The sequence below is a fragment of the Furipterus horrens genome, unplaced genomic scaffold, assembly GCF_987537825.1.
Source record: "Furipterus horrens unplaced genomic scaffold, mFurHor1.1.pri manual_scaffold_7, whole genome shotgun sequence".
NCBI lineage: Eukaryota > Metazoa > Chordata > Mammalia > Chiroptera > Furipteridae > Furipterus > Furipterus horrens.
The window spans coordinates 104,537,491-104,559,356 of NW_028327177.1; the positions used below are offsets into that span (position 1 = coordinate 104,537,491).

The window sequence follows — 21,866 nt, forward strand, 5'->3', positions numbered from 1 at the left end:
AGTAAGGGAGGACTACTATAAAAGGCAGTGGAGGGAGAAATCCTGTTTTCTGAAGGGACTTAGGTTCACCCTTTCTTCACAAAGAAAGTGGCATTTGTCTGGGCCCTTAAATGAACAGAATTTCAAAGCAGGGTTGAGGGACACTGAAGGCATTCCAAACAGAGTATTTCGTTAGACACAAAATATTTGATATCTCTCATTAGTATTTTCATAGGCATATTAAGTGAACTTTTAAGTGATTGTGCAGGAAAAAAGTAACTTATAACATAAAAATATTTAAAATATCCAATCCTGGGGGCCAGGAGTTAGCCAGAGGCAGTTCCAATCTTGGTTTTGTCACACACTAGCTATGCAAGTTAGGCATATTATTTAATTCCTCTGATCTAGTTCTCCATCTTTGAAAGACAGGGATAACGGCACCGCCTTCAGAAGACTGAGCACTCTACCCAGAGGCCACCACTCTTACCAAGGCGTTTAATGAAGCCTGTTGTAAGCACACGTGGCTTTATCTCCCCTATAGACCAAGACCAAGTGCTTCTTGAAGTCCAACACCTTTAATTACTGGTGAAATGCTTAGTACACACAATAAATTCCAAGTTTCCTTCTTTTCTACTGGATTTCTGTTTATTATAAAAAAAATCTTTCCTTTATACTGTAAAGTATGCTGTTCTTCAAATTGTGAAATATCCCAATTTCAAAATTTGAGGACTTCCAGTCAAGATGGCAGCATAGGTAAAAACGGCTCACCTCCTCGCACAACCACATCAAAATTACAACTAAAATATAGAACTACCATCAATCAGAAGCATCGGAAATCGAGTTGAGTGGAAGTTTGACAACTACAGAATAAAAGAAACCACATCCATCCAGACTGGTACAAGGGGAGGAGATGCAGAACAATCTGGTGCCACATTCATGTGTGGTGGGTAAAAATTTGGGAGGAATATCTTAGGAGTGAGGACCCCCAGCCCAGGGTTCCAGTGCCAGGAAGATAAGCCCCCATAACTTCTATCTGCAAAAGCCAGCAGGGATTGAGTCAGTGGAAGAACTTCTGGAGTCCCAAGGAGTTCCTCTTAAAGAACCCACACACGGACGTAATCAGACTCACTCCCTCTGAGCTTCAGCACTGGGGTAGCAGCCTGAAGGTACCAATGGTATACAGGGAGAAAGTGAAGTGTCTGGCATCAAAGTGAGAGCTGGGGGACAGACTTCTCCCAGGCCATTTTTCCTTTTTTGAAACCTCCACCCTCAGAGACACAAGAGTCAGCAGGCTGTAGCCATATCTGAGACTCCATCAACCTGGCTAACACTGTTTGCCCTGCCCTGGAGACACCCAGACTTCATCCTACCCAATTAAATAGCTGGTCTTGGCTCATGCTTCACAACTTCTTAAATCCTTTCAAACAAGCAAGAGCTGGCCTCAGTGAGCTCCCAGGCCCCATATCCCTTGCTAAGGGGCCCCAGACCCAGCTAGCAACAACCAGCCTAAATTCACAGCTTGGCTTCCTCTGGGAATCCACAAGTCCAGCACAAGTAGCAGCCATCTCAGATTGCTGTATAGTTCATGCAGCGTGCCCCATGCAAAACACAGGTGAGGGCTGACCTTGGCCTGTACCACCTGGGCAACCCCAGAGCCTGTGCAACCAGTGGACAACTACAGACCACCATTACCCTGCCCCTGCACAGTTGATCCTCTGCAGAGGGTGGAGGTTGGTGGTCAGCGGTCACAGCCAGTCCTTGCAGCTGACTGGCCTGGGTAAATCCCTCCCATTGACCTGCCAACAGTAATCAACGTTCAGCTGCAAGAGGAGGATGTATGTACTCAACCCACACAAAGGGCGTACCTCAAGTTCCCAGCTTGGATGATAGGGGAGGCTGTGCTACTGGTCCCCAGAGGACACCTACTACACTAGGCCACACTACCAAGACAGAGAGTCATAGCAGCTCTACCTAATACATAGAAACAAACACAGAGAGGCTGCCAAAGTTAAGAGACAAAGAAATGTGGCCCAAATGAAAGAACAGATCAAAACTCCAGAAAAAGAACTAAACAAAATGGAGATAAGCAACCTATCAGATGGAGAGCTCAAACCACTGGTTATAAGGATGCTCGAGGAACTTAGCAAGGACCTCAACAGCATAAAAAAGATCCAGTCAGAAACAAAGGATACACTAATTGAAATAAAGAACAATTTACAGGGAAACAACAGCAGAGTGGATGAAGCTCAGAATCAAATCAATAATTTAGAACATAAGGAAGCAAAAAACAACCAATGAGAACAAGAAGAAGAAAAAAGAATTCAAGAAAACAAGGATAGTGTAAGCAGCTTCTGGAACAACTTCAAGCATACCAACATTCTCTTCATAGCGGTGCCAGAAGTTAAAGGGCAAGAAATTGGAAATTATTTGAAAAAATAATGAAAGAAAACTTACCTGATTTGGTGAAGGAAATAGAGATGCAAGTCCAGAAAGCACAAAGAATCCCATACAGGATGGACCGAAAGAGGCCCACTCCAAGACACATCATAATTAAAATGGTAAAGGTTAAAGATAAAGAGAGAATCTTAAAAGCAGAAAGAGAAAAGCAGTTAGTCACCTACTGGGATTCCTGTAAGGCTTTCAGCTGACTTCCCAAAAGAAACTTTGCAGCCTAGAAGGGATGGCAAGAAATATTCAAAGTCATGAAAAGCAGGGACCTACAGCGAAGATTGCTTTTTCCAGCAAAGCTATCATTTAGAATCAAAGGGCAGATAAAGAGCTTCCCAGACAAGAAAAAAATAAAGGAGTTCATCATCACCAAACTATTATTATATGAAATGTTAAAGGGACTTATTTAAGAAAAAGATCAAAACTATGAATAAAAGAGCAACAAATATATATTTATCAACAACAGAATCTAAAAAACTAACAAAGCAAACAAGATGAACAGAGACAGAATTAGGCATACAGAGAGCGTTTTGATGGTTGCTAGATGGGAGGGGGGTGAAGAGGTGAAGGGATGGATTAGAAAGTACAAACAGGTAGTTACAGAATAGCCAGGGGGATGTAAAGTACAGCACAGGAAATGGATGCATGAGCGATGGACTTGAGCAATGGTATGGGGATTGCTAGAGAAAGTGATAGGTGCTGGGTGGAGAGGGGCAAAGGGGGAAAAATTGGGACAACTGTAAGAGCATAATCAATAAAGTATAGTTTTTTAAAAATTTAAGTTTTACCTTGCACATTTCAACATATCTCTATCCAGCAGGATTTTGTTTTGTATAATGAATGTTATAGGTTTAAAATATTATATATATACACACCTATCTCTTTGGAGACTTTGGTATATGAAACACCATTGGGAAATCACTTAAATTTAGTTCTAAGTATTAAAATTAAATAACATTGGCATCCCAAGAGAAAACTCTTAAGGTTTATGTTAGCTAAACTTTCATTTCAGCTTTGTTTCCAACAGATCGAGAAAAATACAGAATACCAAACAGAAACAGTCAATAGCACATTATCAGTTTCACCAGGTTAGCAATGGGATGACTGAACAAGATCACTAATCACAAAAGCCTTCTTAATAAAATGGATACATATACCCTGCTTTTCTATTTATTCAAACAGTACATGAGAAGAACCTGGGGATATTGGCTTCATCAATAGTCAAAACTCTTGCTATATTGGAAAGGAGAAGAACCCTCAGGACTGAATGCTTGCAAGAAAGTACTCTGAAGCAACAGACTGAAATTCAAACTGCCTTTAATCCCAGCACTCTGCCCAAATACTCCCCAATCACAACAATTCGGTAAATTGCTACCCTGAAAAGAACAATCCCCATTTAAAACTACATAATAATGAGACAGGAACCATCAGCAATTGATGCTTATAACCTACATAACAAAAGAAAGGAACATTAAAAGAGTAAGCAGTTAAAGAAAACATACCACAGAAATTAAGCTACAAAGAATTTGAAATGTATGAACCAACATTTCTCTGAGATTTTTTAAAAAGGGTGTAACATTTCTGAAGTAAGAGGTCAAAGAAGAAACAGACAATAAGCAGAGATGAAAAGATAAGATAGGTGGCCATGTTCAGGAAATAAATAGAAAATAAAAATTAGCCTATGCCAGAAATGAGTCACATTAAAAGTGGTAAAAGAAAGAGACATTGATGAAAACCCAATCAGGTGTTCCTGAAGGGCAGGCTTGAGGAAATTACAATGGTTGGTTCAAGGATGAGCACTCATCTTGCACACATTTGCTGTAGACTTTCTAGAAAGAAGCCCAAGAGAGTATTAGAAGAGACATTCTTCTCTGGCTAATATGGTAAAACCATTCTGCTACTACCAATGAGGTCAGCCCAGGAACAAAGCCACATACCAAGAAAATCACAGAAAAATGAAGCCAGAGCCTGAAAAGACCAGGATTCTTTGAATCAAACTGCACCTGAAGCCCATGCTACCTTCAAACTATTTAGTTAAGTGAATTAGTAAATTTCTTTCATTTAAAAAATAATTTTGATTGAGTTTCCAATTACTTACAATTGAGAAAAAGCAAACTTTTCATAATTTAAAAATACCACACTGGGACAACAAAAGACACAACTGAAAAAGTATTCAAAAACAATAGGAGAGTGTACTGAAGTGGCTTATTATAAATATTAAGCTGTCAAAATCCAGTATGAAAAGAAGAGTTTCTGTGTGGTAGACTCAAACTGATGGCTAACTTAAAATACACTCCCAACTCCCTTCTCTCCTCCACAAGAGGGACAGAGGAAACAAAATACTCTCTATTCCAGTGTTTCTTATCGTTAGGAGTACCTATGTAACACAGACCTGGCCAACGAGACATACACAGAAGTCTGCTTTGGTCTTCTGGGAAGGCTTTTGCTTTTCTTAATAAAATGATCAGATATGGCTCATGACACCTTTTTTCTCCCTTCCCTTCTCTGACTTACTACCTTGAATGCAAATGTGATACCAGGAGATAAGGCAGCCATTTTGTGACTGTGCCTTGAAAAGCTTAAGAAGGCTACAAAAGAAACTTAGCAGAGTTACCTCACAAAAGCTAGGAACTTGAGATGGAAGGTTTTACTTCGCTGACTGAATTTTCTTTTCTTTTCTTTTTTTAACACCTTTTATAATAAAAATGGTAAAGAAAGATAATTACCCTTGGAAATACAAAAGAAATGATTATTAGGGCTTATTCTGAGTAATTAGGAGGTTATAAAAGGGGGACAAGTATAAGCTGAGTGAGCAAAATAGCAGGGAAAAAGGTGTCCAGGCTATCGAAATGACATGAGCCATGAGCTTACTGAAGCAAAGGGTTTTGCATGGTGGAAAGTAGAAAATATAACTGAAAAGACAGAGGATGAGGATCAGGAATAAACCAGACAGACATGAGACTTCATTCTATGTAGTAACGTACAGTAGTGAACAGTTCCCATAGTTTGTCTTGAGGAAAAGGAGAGAGTGATACGGTAAAAATGACACTGAAAGATCAGTCCAAAGATACAGAATAAATTAGGTAAGTTGGGAAAGAAGAAAAATATCACAATTTCAAAATTACATTAGCAATACTCAATAGAAAATTCTGTTGTTGTAAGTGTTGAAGAATTTGGACAGCTCTTCTTTACACAATATTTCTTTACATATCATTATTTCTGAGATTAGGGAACTGATGGATTTAATTTCTCATTGCTGAACATGAATGTAAGAGAATACATTTCCATTTCTTTTTCTATTTCATTCTAGGTATTAATTCCACCTAAACAGCTCCAAAAAGGACAGTAGTTACACACACCAATCCCTAAAAGGAAAGCAACCAGAGTTCAATTTACTACTTCTGCAGAGTGAGACACTAAGAAAAGCACACGATATGAATCTACAGACACGGGTTCTAGGTTAGTCTACCTCTAACTCACTGTAGGGTCCTGAGCAGACACCTCCCCTTTCTGAAGCTCAGCAATCTCATCTAGAAAGGAGACGGCCCGAAACTGCGCTACAGTCCTTTTCAATTCAGAAGAGAACTGGCCAACAGAATGAGATTATTGTTTCCTATGATCTGATATATTTTTTTAAATTTTTATTTATTAATTTTAGAGAGAGGGGAAGGGGAGGATGGAGGGAGGGAGGGAGGGAGGGAGAAGGAGATCAAGCCCGCAACCTTGGCATACCTAGGCGCTAACCAACTAAGCTACTGGGCCTGGGCTGATCTGATACTTCTATACTATTGATTCTTTCCTCTCCTCTATTTCTTCCTTTTTAGATTATGCCTCACTAATTCTCTCCTTTAGATTTCTAGGTCCTTGCTCCTAGAAGCAAATGACATAAACCAAAACAAAGCAAAAACAAAACAACCACAATTTAAACACACACACACACACACACACACACACACTCATTCACACACATGCACGAAAACAAAGCACTGGATATTATTTACTAGGGAAGTTTCTAAATGTATTTGAGAAAATTAGAACTGGTAGGACCTGTCTGAACAGAGAAATCTTATGCATCAGAACCCAGCAAGTAAATGACCTGATAATTGCTATTCAATTTGCTTGTGGAATTTTGCCAAATTAAACTGTGGTAGAATCACGCTTAGAAACAGACTTTTAAACAATCAGTATTATCTAGTCCTTTTCCGCAACTGCTGCAAAGGCACTCAGTCCTTCGCAGGAAGCTAAGGCCAGCGCTTGCCCAACCATGGCCCCACCCACACCATGCCCCCCCGCCCCAGGTGTCAGAGCCAGCTCCCTGCACTTATACTGAAGGAGGGAGGATAAGATCAATGTCCTCATTAAAGCAGCTTGGTGTAAATGTTGAACCTTTCTGGCCAGGCTTATTTGCAAAGGCTCTGGTCAATGTCAACATTGGGAACATCAGTGCTATGGAAGGCCCCCCTCCACTGCTGCCCCAGCTGAGAAGAAAGTGGAGGCAAAGGAGAATCAGAGGAGGCCGATGATGACATGGGCTTTGATCTTTCTGACTAGACCCTTTTTGTAACACATTCAATAAAAAACTGAACTCTGAAAAAATATTAGTATTATTTCATCAAGATAAACAATTCAACTTCTCGTTAATTTAAATTACCTACATAACTAAACTCAATGACACAGGCTTAAATATCCAGGGAGGGTTTAATATAAGAAGCAATGGCAGTGAAGTATTTATTTAAAGTTTGGGAGAAACAGAGAATTAATTAAATGCTCTGGTTAACTGAAAGTTACCAAACATAAATAATTAATTTTCAATTATTTGGAAGAATCACAAATGTTTCAATAAACATTCAGAGCAAAGCACATAACAGAACCATAACTATACAAAATAAGCCCAGATTCCTTTGACGGCTCTCACTCAGGAGTCACAGTTTATTGTATTAAAATCTCTGTATGTGTACACACACACACACACAATGTCATTTGTAAAATCTCTCCAACGATTTGATATGCCCCAGAAGTAAAACGCTTTCCACATGAAAGAAACACTAGTCTAGACTTTGGAGATACAGACAGACTTGTGTCAAGAGCTGCTATTGGAAATAATTTCCTCAAAGAGAACGCAGTTCTGGAACTAAACATCTCACCAGAAGTAAGTGGTAAAGAAGAGACATTAATCCTTGAGATTGGTAAAAATGTGCATTTTCTCTGCTGAAATCCTACCAGCCCCAGATTCTCTCATACAAGTATGTAGTGACTTCTGGAGATTTTGTAGTGACTACTGGAGATCTTCTTTAATGTCTCTAGTTAATTTTTTAGTAAGTCTGATTAATTCCAAAATAAAGTTCCAAAGACTGCTTACCAAAATGAAAGAGATTTAAATGTCTTCATTTACTTGAAAAATTCCATCATGTTCAAATCCCAACATGCCTTCATATACCTATTAACTTTGCCAACACCAATTTACACCCTGCTGCCAGCCCACAAACTGGAGGATGAGTAACTTCTGAGTGGGCAGAAAGAGCTGGCTGAGCAGCTATGGAGGAAGGAGGAACTGAGGACTGCTCTTCTGTAAAGAAAGCTAAGTCTTGTCCATGCACGCAGGTGCCTGATGAAGTCTACAGCAGGACACCGTCAGCCAGGGGAAGGATAAATAAGATGGCACTCCTTCATTCAGCACATGCTTATTCATCACCTACCATGGGCCAGGTACTGTTGTAAGCAGTGGAGATTCTATAGTGAACAAAAAAGACAAAAATCGCTGCTCTCATGGATCGTACATTCTAGTGTTTGTAAGAGACAAATGAGATAAAAATAAAGCAGAAAAGTGCAATCAAGTCACAGGTGGCAGAGGCAGGAGACAAAGAAGACTGCTCTGAGAAAGTGCATTTGAGCGAAGACATGAAGAAAGCAAGGGAATCACCCATGATAATATCTGAAGTAAAAATCATTCTATGCTGAAGGAGAGGCAAGTGCCAAGACCGAGACAGAAGAGGGGACATGCTTCCCAGGAACAATAATTAGGCCACTTTGCCTTACAGGTTATATGAGAATATCAGCTCTTATCTCTGCATGAGATGGAAAGCCACTGGAAGGCTTTTGAATAGAAGAGTGACATAATCTGATTTATACTTTTAAAGGATCACTCTAGCACCTCAGTTGAGAACAAACTAAAAGGAGACAGAGGAGTAGTGACAGTAACAGGGAAGCTTCAGCAATAACCCAAGCAAGAGATGAGAGTCTGTGGACAAGGGTGGTAGCCATGGTGATGGGTAAAAGGTGGTCAGATTTAGGATATATCTGAAGGCAGATCCAAAAAAAATTGCTGGTGGGCAGTTTCTGATTTATGAGAAGCTGTCAAGAATGACCCTAAGCTTCTTGGTCTCCACATAAGATTTAAGATTTTTTAGATGTATATTTGGACATGACTCTATCCACACAGAAAATAGCTTGAAATCCACAGCAAAACAGACCTCACAAACTATAAAAGGCATGCATCTACAGGGACCTACAAAAATACAGGCTCCATAAGACGCCACGCTTAGAAATCCACTGCAATAGCTTGTCACAAAATATTAATGCTACTACAAGTTTACTTATTTACTCTCTATTCTTTGTAGAGGTTCTTATAAATTTATGAACAACTTATTTATTTCATAAATTACTAGTAACACATTCTTTACTTCTCACTTGTCTTAACTGACCTATACGACGGCTACTGGGCCCTTCATGAGGAAATCCCTCTCGGCCTCCGTGGCGCTCTCCTGGTACTCTGGCCTTCCTGAGTCCTCCCTGATCCCTTTTTCTCATTCAGCACACCTTGATGATGATTTTTCCCAAAGATCTGTCCAGTCTATTTTTCCTTCCACCTCCACAGCCTTTCACTTCAAGCAACAGTCCCTTCCAAGTAAACAGCACACAAATTTACATCTCTAGCCTCACTCTCTTTGAAACACAGTCTGCTATTTCAAATGGCATTCTTGACACTTCTACTTAACATTCTACAGCCTCTCAAATTCACTAAGTACTAAACTGAATTTGAGTGACCTTGAGTGACAGGCTACATAGCTTGGATTTCACTGGATAGCTAAAATGAAGCAAAATAAGGTTGGTGAATTTCCTTTCTTTTTTCATCTTTCCTTCTGAATTTATGTTATCTGTCTTGTTTTATAGTATATGTCATTTTCTACATGCTATAAAGGTAAAAAGTGACATATTCTATTTACAGGATGGAGTAAAAGTAGGTTTACAGTTGAGTATGTGAAACGCAGAGTTTATTCTTGTGTTATTTATTAATTATTGTATTATGAATTGTAAACCTACTTTTGGCCCACCTTGTATATATCTATATACATTACACATATCCTAATTATTTATCCACTCTATATATCTATTTATTTATTTATAACTGTATATACACACACATATACTATGATATAGTCTATTTACCATTAATCTGATTGCTTTATCTTCACTATTGCAAATACAATCATTTAGGACCTATTTGACTCACTTTATATAACTTCTGTGTAGTACAACTGCATTGTCTTTGCACAGACAAAGGCCACAATATTTGTTGTATCACAAACAAATGTAAAAGACAATGGAAAGTGACCAGACAGCAAAACCAGCTGATTAAAAATTTCTTCAAAAGGTCCTTCCTTTTAAACTCTCTAAATATTATTACCAATTGGATTGTATTTTCTTCATTATGCAATTAACAAAAGTTCCTTACAAACAGGGAATTTTCTGACATTTCATGAGGGTCTCAAATTCCTATCTTTAAGCCACAGGAAGCAACCTATTTTCTCAAGAAAGGAGGAGGTGGAGGAGGAGCAGGAGGAGGAGAAGAAAAGGGGAGAAAACAATGGAGACAACTTTAAACATCAAAATAGCTTTAATCTTCTAAATCCCAAATACAGCCTTTTAGACTAAGCACCATTTCTAAATGCACCCTGCTTATTACTATTGTTTCAGGAAATTTCCTTATTGAAATGATTCAATCCATTCTCACTTGGCTACTACAAATGAGGCTACCCACAGCATCAGCAACATGTGGGAGCTTGTCAGAAATGCAAATTAAAGGGCCCTCCCGCAGACCTATAGAATCAGACAAACTCTTCAGGTAAACATTGGAGAAAGACAACTCTTTCCCAAAGTGACATTCTGAAAACACACCTTGTTATATCTCTCAAGAAAAAACTTCAATAGTCACAGAATAAAGTTCAAATACCTGAGCAAAAGGTGAAGGATCATCATAAATTAATTGCAACAGTCTTCCCATTAAATCAATAAACATGTGTTGGCCATCAGCTATATGCCAAGTACTTCTGCAGACAGAGAGGATGTAGCTGAAGTACCTGCTCTTACGAGCTTCCCTTCCAGCAGGGAAACTGCCTTCAGAACTCAACTCCCTCCAACTACTCCATCACCTGTGTTGTCCTCACATAACCTTACACACCCTTCTCCAGACATGTCCATGCATTTTACTGGCTTCATGACAGGGTTCATCCTGTTTGCTTTGCCTAAGAATTTCTTCTATATCTGTAAAAATTCCTTTTAACTCAAATGTCGTCAATAAAGCCACTTCCACCCATCCCAGGCCCTGTCCCTGACTGAATACCAACCAGCCTGAAATAATCCCTCCTTTCTCTGGGCTTCCTCTTATGCTCCAACATAGTTAGGGATGCATCCCTAAATTGTGGTTTGTATTTAAACACCTGTTTCTCCTTCACAGGTTGGTATGTACCTCAAGGGCAAGACATATATTATTCACCTTTGTAGGCTTGGCACATGGCTTAGAATAAATAGGCATTTAATTAAATGCTTTTCAAAATGCAACTCAGAGAGAGAATACTGTCTTTGTTCAAAACTCTTCCTTGGAAATCTTTACATTTTGACACATTTTTTTTTAAGATTTTATTTATTTAGTCTTAGAGAGAGGGGAAGGGAAAGGGGAAGAGAGAAAGAGGGAGAGAAACATGGATATGTGAGAAAAACATGGCTTGGCTGCCTCTCACATATGCCCCAACCTCAGCCTGGGCCCACGGCCCAGGCATGTGCCCTGACCCGGAATCGAATCGCTTTGCAGGACAACGCCCCACCAACTGAGCCACACTGATCAGGGCTATGACATGTTTTTTTGTTTTTTGTTTTTTGTTTTTAGATGAAGTTTTTAATTCAAAGATACATCAGTCCTTTTAAGAAACAAAAAATATTTTGACCGGTTTATGTTTGACTTTGAAAAGCAACACCACTTTTGTGTATGGAAAGAAAAATAAAATTTTTTAAATTTTAGTTGTTGGTCCTGTACTTCATCTACCAATGTATTTGCTGCTATTTGTAAATAAAAATGTATCTTTGTAGTTCCTTTGCTAAATCTCAGTCCTTAATTCAATGTATTAACCTGAATAACAGATGCATATTTTAATTATTAAGGCAGATGGTAAACTTTCCTATAGGTCTTGTGAGACTTCACCTTGTCATAAGGCAAACACTATTTCACAAAATGTAATAATGCTTCATTTTTTTAAGGTTGAGGTAAAGAGAACTTGAACAACTAAATAGCAAAGCTACAGAGGCAATATCTTATTGCCTAAGATGCTATGATTATGTTATCTCCCTTTCCATTAGACCAGGGTGGCTACAATGGAAAATAGGAACTGGTATACAGCCTGAAAATAAAATGTTCTAAACTCAAATTCCAGAGCATTTTAGTAGGCTTTAGCATCTTTAAAGCATTTTAAGAAAAGTACCAATTGCTCAGCTACCTCTTCATAACAGCTCCAAAGCAAAGTTCTTCTCTTACAAGACTTTCAATTCCATGATGTTACATTCACACTTTTTGCTAACCAGGGTAAAGAACTTTAAACCAATTTAAACAGTGCACACTCCACTTTTGTTAATACTATTTTTCTTTCAAAGCAAGTTCATAATGCCATTTCCAATGTCAGGAAGCACAAATACTATTAATCATCTTCATTCTTTGCATTACCAAGAAGTTCCTCTTTTTCCATCTTGTTCTTGGTAAAGCATTTCTTGTCCTGAGTAAGTAGTGCAGCTCAGCCTGTCCTTGGTCTACAAACACGGCTCATCTCCCATTGGCAAGCTGGGTAAAGGTTCCAGTTTCTTTTCTTGGAGCCCATCCTTTTTCCAAATGGCATGTCTGTTACAGTAATGTCCACAGAGCCAGTTCTCAATGGTAGATTGAATAGCATCTATGGGCAAGCCCCAGGGCAGTTTGCCTTTAATTTGGTTCTTGGTCAGTAAAGATGAGATGTTATTTGCTGCTCTATTCACAGCCAACGGATTATTATCACCAGCAATATGAAAACAATTAGACCATTCAGTAGATCCCTCTATTGGTACTGCCCCTGTTCCACACATCAGATCAACTATTATATCAGTAGGTTGAGGAGCACAGAGCCTGAGCATACCATAAGCAAGAGTAGATCTAAGAGCTATAGGTCCAAAATGTGTAATATTTCTTCAGTAGAGACTCTCTTCTGTCAGTGCAATGCCCGCAATGACTTCATTATCGTGGATGTTCAAAAGCACCTCCACATCAAAGTTGGTCATGTCAGCCTTCCATTTAAAATAATCTTGAACAGCACCCCCAAAATCTCTTGCAGCTTCATTTGAGGAAAAGCAATGTTTCTCTCCTGCCCTGTTGCATGTGACTCTAAACTTGAGCACTTCAAGATTAGTTTCTTCTTTTGAGCTCTCATCAGTCTCATCTTTGCAAGATGCCAAATCGTCACCTACTAATGTTGATATCTCTTCATTGATGGCTGGCTTTTCATAGTAGTCTAAAATATGTGAATCTAAAGCATTGCTGGTGAATTCTTTTTTAACATCTTTCTCATCTCTTTTGTCTCCTCGTCCATTATCAAACTTCTCTTTATTTGAATTCTGATTTATCTTTTTGCGTTTTTTTTCTTCTTGAAACTGGAATTAATTTTCCACACTTTTAAAGGGTCTGACCATGAAAGCTTCCCAGCCAATTCTTCAAAATCCTTTAGGACTTCTTCCTTTGTTTCTTTGAACTGGTAATCTTTAATCTCCTGAACAACCACAAATAAATTATCGACTGATCTTAGACAATGAACCGGTTGGTAGCGCAGACACTTCCGGCTCCACGCAGCCGGAAGCCACCTAGATCTATGACATTTTTTTTTAATGGCTTTCTTCTAAATGATGAAAACATTCTTTGGATATATAATTTGAATTTTAAGAAACATCTAATCATTTAAATATAAGTTGTGTGAACAAAGGAGGCGATTAGATGAATAATACAGCTGCTATTCTAAACAAGGCTTGAGTATTAATATAGCTGATTATTTCGGTGCATTTTATAAATTCTTCCCAAAGGCAATTCCAAAATGTCTTGAACAGTGACAGTATCACTACATATATTCTAGAATAATGGTTATAATGACATTCATGTGACTCTTTCAATTCTGTTATGCATCTTTAAAATGAAATACAATCCCTTTTCCAGCAGGTAAGCCTTCTCTTAAGTAAATCACATGTTTTCAGAAATGAATTGTTTAGAAAAGTGTTTCTAAAACAGATAAAAGCAAAAATATTCAGATTGGAGAACGGCCACCAGGGCCCCATTTTATCATCATTCTTCCTTCCACCCCACACCTTTGACATCTGAGGCACCCCACAGAAACCCCAGGTTCCCTGAAGACATTCAAAACCCAAAGAAATAATGGAAAGAAGTTGCAAAAGCTCTGTCCTAGTCCCAAGTATCAGGACCTTAGGAAAGCACACACTTCTACTGTCTTGGCTGCAGTTTCTCTACACGTAAAGCAAGGAAAACTCATGTGCCTTGCCATTGAAAATCCTATCATTTTCAAATATCGTCAACTCTGGAGACAGAGCACTGACTAAGTTACCTGAATCTCATGGGCCCTTTCAGGATGTACACACATGGTTACCACTTGGATTTGATTTCATCAAGTAACCCATCATTTAGGATTTTCAACATTCATACCACAAATAAATATATTCATTTTAAAGCTCAATTTCTTAAAAAATAAATAAATATAAATAAAACTTCTATGTTGACTTCCCCCACTGTCTTTGGAGCCCACTGACTGAGAGGAGCGCAGTATCCACCAGATGTTAATGACACCTGCGAAATGAAGGACACTGAGCTGAGGGGGTGGAGTCAAGAGGCAGCTGCAGTAATTTCTGTCCTTAACAAGATTATAATCTGGTCTCATGCACAAATAGTTTTTATCAAGCAACAAGGCATTTAGATAAGCATACAAAAAAGAAAAGCGCTGCAATACTGTTTTGCAACGTCAGTTTTAAAAATGTGACCATTTTTCCAATGTAGTAATAACTATGTGGGTGATGGATGTTAACTTAATTGTATTAATCACTTCATAATGTATACATATATCAGATCTTCACATTGTATATGTTAAATATATACAGTTTTATTTGTCAATTATACCTCAAGCTGGAAAAAAAACAACAACCAGTTTTTCTCCTCTTGCTCTCCGTGCCCCCTGCTAAAAAGAAAGACAGTGAAAATAATGAGAACATTTTTACCATGGTGTAGAGCTGTGATTCTCAAATTTTAAAATGCATAGGGCTCGCTCAGGACTTTGGTCACCTTGCATCTTCTCAATCAGTAGTTCTGCTGTGAGAATCATAACTGCATTTCTAACAAGCTCCCAGGGGATAATGGCAGGGACCACACTGGAATAGCAGAGAGGTAGAGAATATATTCTGTGCAGCAACATGTTTCCTAAAGGGTCTCATTCTGAGACTACCTCATCTAAAATTTCACTTTCTTTTACTTCAGCTGAGAAAATTCCATGAAGCCAGATCCTGACTCAAAGCCCAGAAACCCCTGGCCCATGCCTCTTCTTAAAAATAGGTTTTCAAAATGCTTAGCATGTTTTTTAAGAGAATAGGCTATTTGCCTAAAATTCCACCAAAGGTTTTGAAATTCGCCAATTGGATTATTATATTTATTAACCTAACCCTTGTTTCAATTTTCACTTCCTGCTCTACCCTGTCATTAAATTGTATCACAAAACTGCCAAATGTCTACTTCCTTTCCAGGAGAAGAAATTCCTTTTGTCACTTATCTCTTACATATCAGAGAAAGATTTTTTCCTGGCAAATTTTTTACAGTCTTAAAAAAATTTGTTTTTAATTTCAGTTTTACTGACATATACTGACACGAAAGTGTAAGATATATAAAGTGCACAACGTAGTGACTTGGTTGGTAGTGTATACACTGTGAAAGGATACCCCCACCATCTAATTACTTAACTAATTAACACATCTACCACCTCATACATTTATCTTTTTGGGGGGGTGGGGGGGAATTTGTGAGAATACTTAAGTTCTACTCTCAGCAAATTTCAATTACACAATATAGTATTATCAACTGTAATCACCATATGATACATTAAATCCTCAGACCTTATTTACCTTATAGCTAAAAGTTCATACCCTTTAACTCATCTCTCCTTATTTCTCCAAATTCTTTAAGATTCACAAAGGTACAGAGTATTTATCATGCAGCAGAGTTATGGAATTAGGAAACCAGAAAGAACTTTTGGACTTTCTGAAAGTTGTGTTTACTTCAAATCATCATCCCATAGAGAAGGCAATTATGAGTCCTCTTTGCAAAGCAAAAACATAGGCTATTTAATTATGAAACTAGAATTGAAGTACTGAAGGTCAACTTCAAACAAATTCAAGATGCAAAGATTTTCACTCAGGCAATAACTTGATTTTCTAAGACTTGTACTCTCAGTATTAAAAGAGCTCGAGAAGAAAGCATATGATTCTATTTAGTGTTTTTTTTTCTTCCTGTTGTAAATTCTACGGTGTTTTCTTACGTTTAAAAACATCTTCATTCTCATTCACTATCCCTGGAGCAATGTCCCTGGCAAATTCTGCACAATTCCCCCAGAATCTTCCAGCACAGACACAGGCTTCCAAGTCAAAACTTGTGCAAACATCGCCTGTCAAACGTCTGCAAGGTAATGACATATGCATCCTGAGCTCTATCATCATTCCCTTACTGAGACTTTGCTAAAATTCTTCGCACAGCAAGAGACTTTCAAACAGCTTTCTGCAGCCCCTTATTTCACAGGTTAGGTGATTAGCTCAAGGCTACAATGCTATTGAAACTGGTCTCCTGGCCTCTTTTGTGCAATTATCTAATAATCTACAGATAAGCAGAGGCAGCCAATTTTGAGAAATGAAAGCTCTCCATTTATAAACATTTACCAAAGAAGTTACCAATAAAAACATCTATAAAAGGAAAAAAAAGAGAGGGCTGAACTCTTTATCTTAATTGAAAAAGAAAGGGCAGACATCACACTGAATTCTTAGGCCAGTTACTCATACAACTGAATTTAAAACAGCAAATTCTTCCTCATCTATTCTACAGGCTCCCCTTCTAAAAATCTCTTTTTTCCATGTCTTGGCTGGTGTAGCTCAGTGGATTGAGTGTCAGCCTATAAACAGAAAGGTCACTGGTTCGATTCCCAGTCAGGACACATGCCTGGGTTGCAGGCCAGGTCCCCAGTTGGAGGTGTGCAAGAGGCAACCAGTCCATTGATGCTTTTCTCACACATCAATGTTTTTCTCCCTCCCTGCCCTCTCTCTAAAATAATATTTTTTTACTCTTAAAAAAATAAAAATAAAATTTTCGTTTTTCTCAACCAATCAACCAAAACTAAGCACCTGGTATAAGCTCTATACTATGCTAGGTCCTATGAATTGAGAATATAAAATCCAGCCTCAAGAACTTTCACCTACCTGGAAATAATAAACTAACATGGGAAGCAATAAACAGAAAATAGTAAGCTATTAATTCCACTTATCAAACAGTTATTTAACTGAAAGTTCAACTTTATGTGATAAAGATAAGAGCTAGAGAACAGTTAAAAAAAAAGACAACCACAATAGACATAGTAATTAATAGCCTAGACACATTGTGAGGCTAATTATGGATCTCTAAGAACTCACCATAAGTAAATAACCCTAAAAGAGGAAAGAGATGGAAAAGCTGACTGAATAAAAAATATTCACTGCAGCATTATGTATAAAAAGGAAAAATTAGAAATAACTTTAAATTTCAACAATAAAGAAGCACCTAGCATCTGTTTTTGCCCATGCACTGGATGATTATACAACAATTAAAATATTTGAGAACATTTCTTAACATCAAAAACTAAGGAGGGCCTAGACAGACACGCCACATCTCCCTCCACAACTAAGAAGGAATAAAACTACCTCAAAACTTGAGACAACCATAAGTTCCAGAATATCGAACTGCATGGAAGTCCAACAAACAAAGATATAAAGAAGAAATATTCATCCAGACAGGTAAGGGGGGTAGGACCAGGGCAGAGAGGATGCAGAGTGGCTGCAGCAGCAGTGGCAGCAGCAGGCCAGTGGAAAGCACAGTCAAACATTTTTAAAAAGTCAAGAGGGGCATCTGGGGGGCGCTCCCAGCACCATACCAGACTATGCAGCTCACAGTTCCAGCGCCAGGGAAAATAAAGCCCCATTACTTCTGACTGTGCAAACCAGTGGGGGTTGGGGCAGAGGAAGAAACTGCCGGTCTCTCAGCAGAGTCCTCCGAGTCCACTTGTTTAAAGGGCCCCCCCATGGTCCTAGAACATCTGCAGACCCACCCACTCTGGGAACGACAGCTAGGGCAACAGCTAGAGAGGCGCCAGTCCCATATGGAAGTGGGAGAAGTGCCTGGAAAAGGGACAAGTGCTGAACAAGTGTCAGTGTTCTCTCTCAGACCCCTCCCCCCCACACAGCGCCACAACATGGTGAAACAGGTCACCAGTACTGATGAATCCACTACTGACAAATACCTAAGGCTCCGCCCCTTACAACATAACAGGTGCAACAGCTCTACCAAAGACACAGAGGCAAACAAACACAGGAGCCTGCCAACATGAGGAAACAGAAAAGCATGGCCCAAGAGGGAGTGGATCAAGGTTCCAGTGGGAGAACTAACTGACGAGGAGACAGCCAACCTAACAAACGAGGAGATAGCCAACCTAACAGATGTAGAGTTCAAAACACGGATGATGAAGATGCTCACAGGCTTGACAGATATGCTTAAGTATGGCAAACGCGCATAAGGGAAGAAGTGAAGGCTATGCTAAATGAAACAACAAAAAAAATCCACACAAAACCAATGGTGAAGGAAAGGAAACTGGGGTTCAAATTAATAATTTGGAACGTAAGGAAGAAAAAAATGTCTACCAGGACAGAATAAGGAAACAAGAATTGAACAAAATGAGGAGACACTTAGGAACCTCTGGGACAACTTAAACATACCAACATCCGAATCATAGGAGAGCCAGAAGGAGAAGAGGAAGAGCAACAAATCAAAAGCTTATGTGAAAAAATAATGAAGGAAAACTTCCCAAATCTGGTGAAGGAAATATACATACAAGTCCAGGAAGCACAGAGAATCCCAAACAAGCTAGACCCAAAGAGGACCTCACCAAGACACATCATAATTAAAATGCAAAGGGTTCAAGATAAAGAGAATCTTAAAAGCAGCAAGAGAAAAGCAGAGAGTTACCTACAAAGGGTGCCTATAAGACTATCAGCTGATTTCTCAAAAGAAACTTTGCAGGCAAGAAGGGACTGGCAAGAAGTATTCAAAGTGATGAAAAGCAAGGACCTACAACCAAGATTACTCTTATCCAGCAAAGCTACCATTTAGAATGGAAGGGCAGATGAAGTGCTTCCCAGACAAGAGAAAGCTAAAAGAGTTCATCATCACCAAGCCATTATTATATGAAATGTTAAAGGGACTTATTTAAGAAAAATAAGATCAAAACTATGAACACTAAAATGACAACAAACTCACAACTATCAACAACTGAATCTAAAAAATAAAAACAAAAACAAACTAAGCAAACAACCAGAACAGGAACAGAATCATAGGTATGGGGATCATCTGGAAGGTTATCAGCTGGGAGGGGGAAGGGGGAGAAATGGGGAAATGGTGCAGGAACTAAGAAGCATAATTGGTTAGTACAAAATAGACAGGGAGATGTTATGAATAATATAGGAAAGGGTGAAGCCAAAGAACTTATATACACGACCCATGGACATGAACTAAGGGGGTGGGATTGTTGGAGGGGAGTGGGGTACTGGGAAAAGGGGAGCAAAGGGAAAAGAAATTGGGACTCCTGTAACAACATAATCAATAAAATATACTTAAAAAATTTATATGGACATTATGTGACAGGGAAAAATATATTAAAAAGTGTATCCAGCAGCTAACAGTGATGACATTAAACAAGAAAGTATGCATATGGAAAAATGATAAGTAACAAAGCAAAACAGATGTTGTGGATGGTGGGATTAGGTTTTCTCCTTCATACTTTTCTGAACTTATCAGACTTTCCTCAATGAACAGGTATTATTTATATTTTAAAAACTTAATAAAGGTTTAAACATTTTAGGAATACACAATTCTTATGTATTTTTAAATTTTTTAAAAATCTTCACCAGAGGTTTACCGATTGTTTCTTTTAGAGAGACAGGGAAAAACATCCATGTGAGAAAGAAACACCCATCATTGCTTTCTGTACGCGTCCTGACCGGGGATCAAAGCTGGAACATTTTTGGTGCACAAGATAACGCTCCAACCAACTGAACAATCCAGCCAGGGCCAAGTGTCATATATTTTGATCAGAGCAGAATTCTTCATGTGGAGCCCAGTGGCTCTTCCTTTCTTCATTTATTCATGAGCCTGACTCTTCTCTAGACACTAAGATTACAGCAATAAACACAGTATGTTTCAGAATATCATGTGACAAAGGAGTGGCCATTGAGGCTGATTTTCCATTAGGCATGGGAGGCACAGTGACTACAGCCCTCAATATTTTGGGGGATGCATATAAATAATTTAATTGTTTTCAAAATCAGAAGAAAAATATGAACTGTCAGACTAAAGAGAATGTTTAAATATATCATACTAATATTTATCTTTGTATCAACAGTCATAAAATGTAATTTTTAATACTTTATGAAGTAAGGTGAATACAAATGCAAAAGTGCCACAGGCTCATGAAAGCCATACTGTGGCCCGTTACTCAGGCTGAGGACCAAGAATAAAGAAAAAGCCAGCAGTTCAAACTTGGGAGAACAATATTTCAGGCAGAGAGAAGCTGGTGCAAAGGCCCCAAAATGGGATAAAAACTAATAGCATGTACGGGAAATGTAGCAATATCACAAAGAACTAGTCTGAACAACATTTAAGATGAATAAAGACAACTGTCTATAAAAAAGATATAGGAAATACAAAGGGTATAGCACCAATCTTAATATATAGGAGAGACAATACATTGTAATTATTTCCCCCTTTACTTTTTATATTTTTATCCTCACCCAAAAACATGCTCATTGATTTCTTTTTAGGGTAGATGAAGGGAGGGGAGGGAGAGAGAGAAGGAAACAAACATCAGTGTAAGAGAGAGAGACATCGACCAGTTGCCTCTGTATGCACCCCAACCCAGGATCGAACCCACAACCTAGGCATGTGCCTTACTGGGAATCAAACCCACAAACTTTCAGTTTATAGGATGATGTTCAACCAACTGAACCAGACCAGCCAGGACATTTTCCCTTTTCTTTTACCTAAGCATAAGCAATACCAAATAAACAGCTTTTCAAATACCTAAAACAAAAAAAAATTTTGAGAGAACTTGGAACACAATTAAGAATGATAAGGGATTTAGAAATTTAACCAAGGAGGGGAAAGATCTATAATCTGAAAACTATAAGACATTGATAAAAGAAATTAAAGGCAAATAAATGGAAAGGTTTCTTATGTTTATGGTTTGGAAGAAATAATGTAATTAAAATGTCCATACTATCTAACACAATCTACAGATTTTGCAATCCTTATCAAAATTCTGATGGCAGTTTTCACCAATATAAAAAAAAAAAAAATCCCAAAATTCATACAGAATCACAAAAGATCCTAAATAGCCACACCAATATTGAGAAAGAAGAAAAAAGCTGGAGTAATCATACTCCTTGACTTCAAACTATATTACAAAGCCAAACAGTATGGTATTGACATAAAAAGACATAAAAACCGATGGAACAGAATCAAGAGCCCAAAAATAAACCCACACATATACTTTCAACTAATCTATGATAAGTGTACCAAATATGCAGAATGGGGAAAGGCTAGGTCCTGTAATAAATGGCGCTGGGAAAACATGAAAAAAAATAAAATTTAATCCTATTTTATGCCATATGCAAAAACCAACTCAAAACCAATTAAAGACTTTAATGTAAAATCTGAAATAGTGTAACTTCTAAAAGAAAACATATGGGGTAAGCTCTTTGATTTTGGTTTTGGCAATGACTTTCAGGATATGACACCAAAAGTATAGGAAACAAAA

General features: G+C 38.3%; 1 protein-coding gene and 1 pseudogene across 2 annotated transcripts in view; both read right to left on the reverse strand.

Moving 5' to 3' along the window:
- Window positions 1-21,866, reverse strand: part of VGLL4 (vestigial like family member 4) — a 139,720-nt gene that overhangs the window by 101,650 nt on the left and 16,204 nt on the right. Inside the window, exon 2 of one of the 2 annotated variants that reach the window (XM_090284184.1) lies at window positions 14,894-14,951. The exons of the other annotated variant lie outside the window; for it this stretch is intronic. The gene's annotated coding sequence lies outside the window, so the exon portion shown is untranslated. The remainder of the gene's footprint in view (window positions 1-14,893; window positions 14,952-21,866) is intronic. 2 annotated transcript variants of the gene reach the window in all.
- LOC150004949 (tRNA (guanine(6)-N(2))-methyltransferase THUMP3 pseudogene) lies at window positions 12,471-13,350 on the reverse strand (annotated as a pseudogene).